This window comes from Crocodylus porosus, unplaced genomic scaffold (assembly GCF_001723895.1).
Source record: "Crocodylus porosus isolate Cpor-Errol unplaced genomic scaffold, CroPor_comp1, whole genome shotgun sequence".
Classification (NCBI taxonomy): domain Eukaryota; kingdom Metazoa; phylum Chordata; order Crocodylia; family Crocodylidae; genus Crocodylus; species Crocodylus porosus.
In genome coordinates, this window is record NW_017728942.1 from 10,626,963 (window position 1) to 10,636,376 (window position 9,414).

The following is a 9,414-nucleotide window of genomic DNA, read 5'->3' on the forward strand; positions in this document are numbered from 1 at the left end:
CGCCCCCAGCAGGCAGCGCACCAGCCGCGGAGCACGCTGGGACGTGCGGCCCTCGTCCCGCCCGCCCCGCGCTCTGCGGGCGGGGCCGGACTACAACTCCCAGCAGCCCGCGCGCCGGCCCCAGCCTAAAGCCTTCAGGGCTGTGGTGCAAAGCAGCTCCCTAGTGCATCCTCTGCCCAGCCCTGACCCCTTCTCTTCCCCGCTCTCCATCTAGTTCAGTGATGCTCATCAGCACCCAGAGGAGCCTTGAGCTCCTTCCATGCCAGCCCCAGTCTGTGGACAAAAGTGATTCACAAGAAAACCCAAGAGATTTCCACCCAGACCCCCTAAGCAGGGACTTTGCCTCCAAGAAACATTTCTCTGATATTTGTCTGTAACCCAAACAAGCCCACAGCACCCAAAGGAGCTTTGCACTCCTTCCATACCTGGCTTAATCTGCAGGAAAACGTGATGATTCACAAGAAAAACCTGGAGATGTCCACCCAGACCCCACCACCGCCACCACCCACGTGGGGTCTTTACCCCGAGAAACAATTCTCTGATAGTTTTCTGTAGCCCGAACCAGAGGGAGAACCATGAGCCAGCATTTCCCGAGCTGCCTCCCGGCTGAGAGCCCTCAATCGGTTTGGTTTTGGAGCAGAGACGCAGGGCCTGCTCTTGAAGGAGCCAGGGGTTGTCGGACGAAACAAGCAGGTAGTAAGTTTAAAACTAAAAAGGCGAGGAAGTTGGTTCCCGCAAGGGTGGGACTCGTTGTCGCCAGATGTGGTGGGAGCTGGCAGTTCAGCCAGGGGCACCCAGGGATCAGACACATTCTTGGAGGAAAGGGGCATCCGTAGCTATGGAGCGTGGGAGTGAGGGGCTTGGCCTCTGCATCCAAGCTTTAAATGCTGGGGGCTGCAAGGGAGAGAGGAACAGGGCAGGGGAAACCAGTTTGCTCTCCCTTGCACCTCCACTCTCTGCTGCTGTGATGCAGGAAGGGTCTGACCCAGTCCGTAGCAATGCCTAATGTTCTTATAATCCTGGCTATAATCTCTCTGTCCTTTGCCAGGCTTTGCAAAGCAGAGTCAAGTCCAAGGCAAATTCTCTGCAAAGCAGGCAGCTGTTGTGGGGAAGGGTTCCCAGATGTTTGGGCTGGCGCGGCCTGTTTTGCCACACAGATACTGCCCTCCTTTGGACGGCATTTCTTTCATATAATAGAAATTATTATACTTTGGTTCCAGATGCCGAGGGTTGGCATTTGGGCTTTGTTGAGAGCCTGCCTAATTGCAGAGCAATCCTATACCTGGCTGGCATGCAGCAGCCATGACCATGCATGAATGGGAAACAGATGCCAGCAAGCTCACCCACCTTGGACACTCAAACTGTTGTACTGGGCACAGCAGGCTCTAAAGCTTCCAGACCCTGAAGTGCAGGTGCCTTCTCCAGCTTTTGGTCACAAGGGTCATTAGATCCAGGGAAGCTAATGCTGACCCCTCACGCTCCCCCTTAATTTAAGTGCATTCTCTCACAGAACCCCAACCATGCAAGTATCCTGGGGTTTATATAACCTTTCAGGGACAAGCACAAAGGCTTTGCAAAGAGGGTTCTGAAATCACCATTGTTCTTTACTTAGGACAGGCATGAAGCATATGGGTCATCAAGCCCCATCGCTTGCAATCACAGGCACATGTGCAATAAATATTTGTGCAAAATGAGACAGAGGAACACCTGCTCCAGCCCTTCCCAAACACCTCAGCCACAGATAACAATGCTAGGCACTTTAGTCCCAATCTATAGCATGCCAGAGGGAAAGAGGAGAGAGAAGAAAGGCACTGCCAGTGCCTTGGGCCTCTAGCACAGTAGGGGATTTGTTAGGTAAAATGTCTAGAGGATCCTAAGGAGTGCACCATGCCCTGTGCTACAGAGGCAGGGAAACAGTGATCCTGCAGGAAATTCTTCCTTATCCCCGTATCTGGCAACCAGTTTGATCCTAAGTTCATAAGCAAGGCACTCTGGAGGATATGCAGCATGCCTCAGGCAAACCTCCAACACTTCGGAGGAAGTTAGAAAACCCCAGCCATCAACCAATGCGTTCATGTAGGAGGAGGGCAGCAAAGGGGCAACTAAATGGGAGATGAAATTCAGCAGAGGTAAGCGTAAAGTGATGCACATGGGCAAAAATAACCCAAACTACATCTACACTCTGATGGGCTCTACATGAGCCGTTACCACACAGGGAAGATCTGGGAGTCATCCTGGGCAGTTCACTGAGAACATCAGCTCAGTGCTCAGCAGCAGCAAACAAAAATATTAGGGCGTATTAGGAAGAGAATTGTAAGCTAAATGCAAAGTATCACTATACCCCTTTATAAATCCATGGTGTGCCCACAGCTTGAACACTCAGCCCTGTTTTAGTCCCCATGCCTCAAAAAGGGTATTGACGAACTAGAGGAGGTCCAGAGAAGAGCAAAAGGATGATGAGTGGTATGGAGGGGCTCCCATATGAAGAGTGACTAAAGAGGCCAGGCCTATTCAGGTTGGAAAAGAGACACGGGAGGGGGGAACATAATAAGGGTTTACAAAATACTAAAAACGGTGATGAGAACGTAAATAGGGAGTCATTACTTATTATCCCTCTCAATACAAGAACTAGGACTCATGCTTAGTAGGCAGTAAGTTTAAACCTAACAAAAGGAAGTGCTCTCGGACTATGTAATTAAAGTGCAGAGCTCATTGGCATCTGATGCAGTGGACGCTGACAGTTCAGGCAGATTCACAAAGGGCCTGGACACATTCTTGGAGGAAAGAGGCATCAGTAGATATTGAGCACAGGAGTTCAGGGAAAAGCCTCTGAAGCAAAACTTCCTGGACCTTAAATGCTGGAGGCTGCAAGTGAGAGAGGAATGGGGGGGATAACCCTGATCACACCCTGTTTGATCTGCCTTTCAGCATCCAGTCTCTGCCAATCTGGAGACTGGGCAAGACGGACCTCTTGCCTGACCCTGTAAACATGCCCCAAACTAATTCATTCCCTGTAAACAGTAGTTCTTATGTCTTCCTGGCACCTACAAATGATCAGCAAAAGCCCTGAAGCGTGCGAGGGAATACAGCACCCTATGGTGCAATGGGCATGTGAATACTTCCAGAGGAAGGAGAAGGGCCTTCTCAAGTACCACCCCAAAGTGACTGAAGCTCCTTGCCCCACTGCCTTGTTCAAGAAGCTGTCCCAAAACCTTGCTCCTCTGATGGTGGGAAGCCTCCTTTTCACTTCCAATCTAAATACATCTGTGCCCAGTTTATATTCAGCTGCAGCCTATATGGCTGCTGTCCCTTTAACTGTAGCAGCTCTTCCCTGGGATTCACCCCCAAATGTATTTATGGATGGGGTCACATCCCCTCTCACCCTCTGTTTCACTGGGATCAATGAGCCAAACGCATTAAATCTCTTCTCTTGGGACAGGTTCTCCATTCCCCTCATCTCCCCACCAGGCACCAAGTCCCATTTCAACTCATTTTGTGTTCATCCTGGCAATCAGAATGGCAGTAAGATGCTAAACGAGGCCTCCCTGGTGCCTGGCATTGTGGCATTACTAGGTTTCTAGCTCCGCTTAGATTGCATTAGTCTCTCATAGCTGCACCACAGGGATGGCACGTGGTCATCCTGTGACTGACCGAGATGCCCAGCACTTCCCTTCCTCTGTTGCTCCAGCGAGCCCCTGGATTTACAGCAACAATCCTAACTTCAGCCCCCGAGTGCAGACTGCATGTTGTACTACCCAGCTCCACAGCATTGCTATCCCTCCAGTCTGCTACTGAAGTATTCCTGTAAAATCACCCTGTCTTTGCCTTCCTCTGGCCTGTCATTGTGTAGCAAGGCGAGCAATGAAAATCTGGAACCGCGCAGGGCTCAGGGTGGATCTGAAGAGCTCTCCCTGCATGGAGCATGCCCCAAACTAATTCATTCCCTGCAGTTCCTTGCTACTGGAATTGCCCTTTCATGTGCCAGTTGTTTGGATAATCCCAGGGTTAGGATTACTGAGTCCCTTCTCTCTCAGGTCTGCTAGTTGCCATTACCCTGCCCACACACTCCTATGACATTCCCTACAATTCCCTTCCTATGCATCCTCTTCCTAATTAGAAATGCAAGTGTGTTCATGTAAGTATGTAGCATGTTGGGGTTGTATCTAGATTATATCCCTAATCCCATTTTGAATGCCTGGTGGCACCACTTCCCTCCTAGCACTCTATTCCTGTATCTGAAAAGCCCTTTGCTGTCCATGTAAAGCAGGAGAGAGCCCTAATCCCTTAGCAAACAATGTGGACCCACCCTTCAGCTCATCTTTCCCTATAGCATGCATCTGCATGCAGAAAGGCAAGACTGGCCTGGCCCTAGCACAGCCCTACAAAGATCCCTCTTCCCTGGAGCTGGTTGAATAAAGAACAGTCACCCCAAGCACCCTGCTTTTTATAACCTTCCTGGCTCCTGTGTCAGGAGACCTCATCAGACCCAACAGGTGAGCAAACCTGCACCAGGTATCTGTTGCTAGGCACTCTTCCCCTGATCACCCTATTCTCTTGGGAAGGAATCAGCCTATTGTTCAGAGTAATTATCTTTCAGTGAGGGAGCACCTAAATCCTTGGCTTTCTGTTGTGAGCCCTTGGGAATCCCAGTCTGACACAGCGACAGATGGGAACAGAGGAGACAAACACCTGCATCCAAACTGAAGGCTGCCGCATGCCACAAGCTGCATGTGGGCCAATGTCCCCCTCTTATTGCAGCCTGCCAGTTGGATGATTGCACCCTCAAATGCTATGCCCATAGGGAGACGAGGTTCTTTGAGTAAATCTGATATCTTTTATTAAACCAACTCAAATGCCCATTTGTTTCTGCAGCCATTCAGCGTGCACCCCATGGCAGTAGGTGCCCACTGCATCCACCAAGCATCAGTCGCATGCATATTTTTGCACAGACCTGTAACACAAATCTGGTAGGAAACTTGAATTTAAAGGATTTTTTTTTAAATTAAAAAAAAAATAAAAAACAACTTGGCTAAAGTTGTTTGTTTTTTTTTCTTTAACGTATAAAATAATCTTGGTGGACTGATAAAGCAGCAAGGCATTGTTGCTCCATTTCATCACATCAGAAAGCACGGGTTCATGCAGTCACGTGTGCACTGTTGCAATATCTGCATACACAGATGAGGAGCTTGGTGAGACAGACTGCTACCTAGTCTTCTGCCTGTGCAACTCCCAGGTGCATTTGGCATACGTATCACACATACCCAGATTTTTCCAGGGTCCTGCTCTTTGGGTGCTTTGAAACCAGTCCTTAAACATCTAAAGCTAAATATCTATCCCTTGGTGGTTAGATTAGGCCAACCATTTGGTGTAATCAGAGAAACTCCCAGGGCTCCGGATGGGATGTCAGATCAAGCAGCAGTGCTTGTTTTGAACTGGACATAGAAGCAGCGAGACAATTTGATGGGCAGGTCGTTCCTGGTAGAGCGGCGTACACAATGTACCTTCTGGGATCGCAAAGTAAATGGCTGAATAGGAAGGGCGTTGTAAGTAATAGCATAATTGAGCCCCAGAGGCGTACCCCAGAAGGTGAGCTTAGCAGCAGTGATTCAGGCAAGCCATGAGATGGCAATGTCGAGCCGTGGATAGAGGACTCCTGCCTGGATGCTGGCCAGGAAGCTGGTCCAGTGGGCTCCAGTTAGCAACCATGTAAAATTCCCCCTTATGGGACTGATTTTCAAAGGCGTTGGCATCTCCAGCTGATCCCCCATAGGATGTGCCTGCTGCACAGTCCTTGCAGCTGAATAGGCCCCGTTGCATCTCTGCCCTGCAGGAGAAATGCAACGGGACCTATTTAAATGCACAGCCCCGTGGCGTGCTGGAAGCACTGGTCCAGGCATCAGGAGCCAGCAGGAACTAACCCCGGCGGTGACCCTGAGTTCCTCTGTGGCTTTGGGCTGAGTCACTCGCGCCCGGCGGTCTGAGGCTGGGGGGACACTCGCATTCCCAAAGTGGCTGCTGCAAACTGCTGAACACCCACAGCTCCTATGGTCGTGGGGGTGAAAACCTAAGCAAGGCATTGGGGTCCTGCAGGAGGGGAGGGAGCCTACGCCTGCGGTCCAGGGACGGGGCCCTCGCTCCAGATGCCCGCATCCGCACGGACGTTTGGACCCACCTTGGACCCTCCTGGCTCCGACCCATCCCTGCAAAGCAGGGCCCTGTCCAAACCGCAGCTTGGAGACTTCTCAGCCCCTGGAGCATTTCCATCCCTTGGCAGGATTTGGGATCTCAAAGGGGGAAGGTCATTTCGGGGGGAGGCTGTGCCTGCAAGGGAGGGGAAGAGAACACCCCCAGCAGGGCAGGAGACCCTGGGGGATAAGTCAGAGCCTTTCCACCCTCGCGACCCTGAAATCGGGCAGCTCCTGGCCTGTGGGAGGTCCTGACACCCCCAGCCTTGACTTCGGAGGAGCCTAGGAGAGGGGCGGCTGCCACTGTAAATGTGGTTTGTATCATCGCAGCTCGAACATGGCTCATAACCACAAGTATGGCCTGTGACGTTGCTCGGATTCCAGAGCGCTCAGTCACTCCACGCCGGAGGAGTCGAGCACTTGCGCCCCACGCCATCCCCTGCTCAGAGCTGCAAAACCCTGCGGCCTCCCCCCAGTCTGCACCCGCACCGCCGCTGGGACCCGCTTCCCTCCTCCCCAGTCCGGTCCCCACGGCTGCAAAATGAGGAGGGAGCCAGGAGAGGCATCACCCACGGGAAAACTCAAGGTGCACCCTCCCCTGGGCAATCGGTCAGGGGCTGCATGCATCCTGGCCTGGCTCGGAAACCAACCCTGCCCCTCTGCAACCGTCGCACGCTGCTGGGAGCCAAACTGGAGGGCTCGGAGCTCGCTGCTCCACCCAAGAGCTTTATTCTGGCAAAGAGTTAGCAGAGCAGGACCGTCCTCAGAGGGAACGGGGCTGCTGGACGACCTTGGCTAGGAAGCTGCCGCAGCAGCGACCCTGGCGTCGCTCTGCCCAGCCCCACGAGTCCCCAGCCGATGGCCAGAGTATTCTCCCTGAGCCTGGGTGGAGGTAGCAGAGAGGAAACCCCACCTCCACAGGAGCCAACCTGCTGCAGCAGGAATTCCCAGAGAAATTCCCGGCTGGGTTGATCTGTCAGCGGATCCCTGAACTCTCCTTTACCCCGTGCAAAAGCAGCGCGCCGACGTGCTGACAGCCGGAGGCTGCCCAGGGAATGGGCTCGGGGGAGAGGGGCTAGTGTTCCTAGTCACCCCTGTTGCCCCCTTTATTCCTCAAGTCCGTGGGGCCGGGCTTCGCCGCTCCTTTGCAAGGGAGAACATAAAAACCCATTGCACGAGTGACTCGGCTCAGCGGAGCGGACCTCGGCGCAGGTCTGCTGGGGAGGAGTGAGCCCCCGCTGACTTACAGGTGCTGCGTTCAGATGAGCTCCTTGGAGCTTTGGGTTTTCTTGGTCCTGAGACTTATGGCCAAAATCTGGGATGCAAATACCAGCAAGACCAGAATCGGGGGGAGGGAGAGAAAATCCATGGGTTTTCTTGGTCCTGAGACTTACGGCCAAAATCTGGGATGCAAATACCAGGGAGAGAAAATCCACGCCCAGAGATGCGTGAATTCAGGCTGTCCGCGGCGCCCTCGGCATGTCTGTAAAGTGACTCTCGCGCAACACTGCGCCGAGCTCCGAGCTGGGTAGAAGGAGCACTCCTAAATTTCCAGGGTGCCGGGGTGGGGAAGGCTGAGCCAGGCCATTTGAGAGAGGCTGGCCGTGCAGTCCTGCTAGGCTTGAAGCGGGTGCGAGGGAGGACTCCGTACCAGGCAGCGTGGCGAGGAGGCACGTGGATGCCCAGCACAAAGCCTCGCCCTCCTCTCCCTCGCAATGGAGCAAACCAGGAGGAATTAGCTGGGGGTGCTGCTTGGGAAACCACGCGATCCCGTTCAGCCGAGATCTTTGGGGGTCCCAACCAGCGATGATCTCTCTGGAGGCCTTCAAGAGCCCTTCGTCCTCAAGTCCCAAGCGCTTCAGACGGGGAGGGGAAAAGGAGAGAGAGATGCACAAATGGCAGAGCTCTCCTCGGGGCATGTGCCAGCTCCCTCTCCGCGCCAGACTTTGTGAACCAGTAGCACTTCGAGTATTGACATCCTCCAAGGAACCGGCTCTGGGGTCTGCATTGCGGGAGCAAACGCCGGCTCCAAACAGCCTGAACCTGGGGGCATTGGGGCTCCAGCTCCCACGGACCGAAGCTCTTGACCAAACCATGCCCAAAACTATGGGAAAGCTTGGATCCAAATGTGAAAGTGGATTCTGCCACTCAGGACCCAGGACTGATCCTGCCTCGGGCAGGGGGCTGCACTTGGCCTCGGGAGGGCCCTGCCAGCCCCACTTCTCTAGGACCTTGCTGCATCTTGTGATAGCTCCCCCTTTTCCAAGGGAGCCTGGATACCCCCAGTCCAACCAGTGGACCGTATCCTAAACCAGCAGCGCTTTGCAGAGATGTCGCAGCCCTTCACAGAAGTCGTCCCTCAAGTCATTCATTTTCCATTAAGCTCCATTGCGGAGTTAAACAAAACAAAACAAACTTGTAGACAGTCAGTCCTTTTCTGCTCGATTCTTGAAGAGAAATAAGCACCGGCCTCGCTCGCCAGACCGGCCTGAGGATGGACGGTCTGTTTTGGGGGATCTGTCATTAGACCCACCCCGCATGGGGATGATAAAGGGACAAATCCGGCCTGCCGCCCCTCTCTGCAGGCAGGTGACAGGAGGTTGAGATGGGAAACCCTGCCAGACTCAATTCAGGGCCTCGCTGAGCCTGGAGCTTGGCCCTGCGGCTTTGCGGAGGCTTTTCCAAGACGCTCGGGGTGTTTCTGAAATCTCCGTCTTGGAGCGATTTGACTTCTGGTGGCGGCCGTTCAGCCACAGAACGAGGCGGGCAGGAACGGGAGCTAGGCATACACCTCTTGCAGTGGCCACGGTGCTTTGCAGAGGCCTGGGGCCAGATCCGGAGTAATGCAGTGGGGCTTGGGGCTAACGTGTGTGTGTGTGTGTGTGTGTGTGTGTGTGTCTCCATTCCCTCTCCCGCTCTTTTCATTTGCCTCCATAAAAAACATAGGAAGTCAGAGCCATTCATTTGGCTCTTTGTGTTCCCCCAGCCCCCTGCAGCCTTTCTCCTCTCCGCGAGCCCGGCATCCTTGACCCTGAGAAGTCCGGTGTTAATACACTTCCCTTTTGGCCCGTGGAAAGTGCAGCCCTGAAATGGAGCCTCGATAACGTCTGCGGTGGGAAGGCCGGGGCTCCCGAACTCTCACACAGGCTTTCCCATTGAGCACTTCCTATATCGTCCCCGCACACTGAAGGGATCTGCAGGGCAGGGACGGTGCGGAGGTGCTCCCGAA